This window comes from Marmota flaviventris, chromosome 13 (assembly GCF_047511675.1).
Source record: "Marmota flaviventris isolate mMarFla1 chromosome 13, mMarFla1.hap1, whole genome shotgun sequence".
Taxonomy (NCBI): Eukaryota; Metazoa; Chordata; class Mammalia; order Rodentia; family Sciuridae; genus Marmota; species Marmota flaviventris.
The window spans coordinates 55572963-55575133 of NC_092510.1; the positions used below are offsets into that span (position 1 = coordinate 55572963).

General features: G+C 41.3%; 1 pseudogene; it reads right to left on the bottom strand.

Moving 5' to 3' along the window:
* On the bottom strand, window positions 1-661 carry LOC114104475 (interferon omega-2-like; annotated as a pseudogene).
* Window positions 662-2171: the final 1510 nt, after the last annotated feature.

Consider the following 2171-nt stretch of genomic DNA (forward strand, 5'->3'; position numbering starts at 1 on the left):
TCACCATGAAATATGATTAAAGTGGAAGTAACAGTCATTGGCAATGACCAAAGGCACACATCCAGGTGTTATGTGGCCGCTTAGTCCAGGAGAATCATTTAAAGACCCAATGTCTCCATCTAATTTCTCAAAATTTTTTGTAGCTTTGCCAGTAAAAAGAAGGCTGTTGTGATTTTTCTCTATGACAATCTCCTAGGCACAATCACTGTACTTCTTCTCATCCAGATAGAGACAGATTCCCTTGGTACTTCACCAAGGCTAGGTTTGGTGGCTTATTTGCCAGAACAGATTCTTCCTCTGCCATGGTCTGCATGAAGTAAGTCTCCAGGTCTTGCTCATGATGTCCAGTGCAGAGTTTGCCCAGGTGGGTGGTGTTCCAGGCAGCAGAGGAGCACTCTGTGTGCAAGAAGTTGAAGATATGCTGGAGGACAGAGACAGCCTGAACCTTCTGGAATGGGCTGTCTGCACATCTCCAAGGGAAACTGGAAGTCCCTTCTGTCCTTCAGGCACAAGGAAGGGAAGATTCTTCTCACTTGTTCCAAGAACACAAAGGTGTTCCTGCTAAGTGGGACAGAGTTCTGAGGCAGGTCACAGTCCAATATCCAATAGGGCCATAGCTGCTTACCACCAGGGCCATAAAAAGAGGGAGCAGGAGGGCCATGTGGAAATGAGGATGCTGCTATCCTGGCTGATCTGGAGTCTGGGTTAAGCTTAGACCCTGGGTTCTATGAAGACACTCTGTATGTGCATGCCTTTTAAACAGGGAGCACAAATTTCTTTTTCTAAATACTTGTCTACATTTTTACTCCTCCCCACTCCCCCTTTTTTTTCATTTGTGTATGATTCTGAAGATGGCCCAACAAGATGACATCAACCTAATCTATTGCGTTTACAATAGAAAGTGGGTTTCCTTGTAAATTTCAGATGTGCCAACCCAAATGGATACTTAGAAGTCAAATGGGAAGTGTCTTTGACCTAAAGATAGAAGTGTATGTACAACCAGAGGCTGATAGCAAAGATTTGTTCTGTCTGTGTAGCTAGAGGGCTATTAACAGTCATTTTTACTTCAGTACGCAAAAAATTTTTATTTTGCTAATTACAGTCTTATTTTCCAATTTTTCTGTGTAATACCTTTATTTTGTTATCTCCAAAATTTCTGACCTGGGCACAGGGGATTCACTGATGACATTGTCCTTTAGTAGAACCCAATGTTATAAAAAACTAGTGACCTCCAGTTGTTATACAGGACTGTAATTCCAATCCTCTCTCTCTCTCTCTCTCTCTCTTTGATGCACACATACTTTATTCATCTGTAAATATTACTCTTCTCTGTTTTATAAATGAGTTTTTAGCCCTTACCCTAACATTCATATTTCCCCCCACTACTCATAGAGAGTCTTCTTCCTCAGACCTATGAATCTCGTATTTGTTCATGTTTTACCAGATCATCTCTGGCGGTAAAGCTCTATCTGAATGGGATTGCTCTTTGATTCATTCACAACAAAAGCTGCTGATTACTGGAGAATGAGCTTCTTTCTGTTCCCCTCTTTTTAGAACATATTCCTGCAGTTCTGTGTGGTTATGCTTCACTGAGCCACACGATCAGAGTTAATGTAGACATTGTCTCTTCTGTCTGACATTTTCTTACTGAGGTCTGTAGTGTGTCTCCATCTGCCAATAATCCTGGGAGGAATCCAGGTCTTTTTCAGCTGCTTATGAGTACAGACACACTAACTGTAATACAATGCTATTTCGCCAGCACCACCTGGATCTCAAGGTGGTTATCGCAACTGTAACACCCTCTGCTTTCAGATGACAAAGTGTCTTCAGTCCACACTCATCAGACTGAGTCCACAAGAACCACAACTGGATGACACAAGGATTTCTTTACTGAACAGGGACTTGTTTCTTTGATGGCAAAATAATATTCTCTCAAAATCCTTGTCCCTGTCCCTAAAGTTCTTATCAGAAGGACCCTAGCTCTCAGTAGTGACCATCTTCTTTCCTTGATACAGTTCCCCAGGTATCAAAAGAGTTAATAGCTCTCAGATGCTGATAGCAAAGGTTTGTCCTCTCAACACAGTTAGAAGATGTATCTAATAAGAATTATTTTACCTTCAATAGCCAAGTTATATTTATGTTTCTAATCAGTTTTATTGTCCAATTCTTCC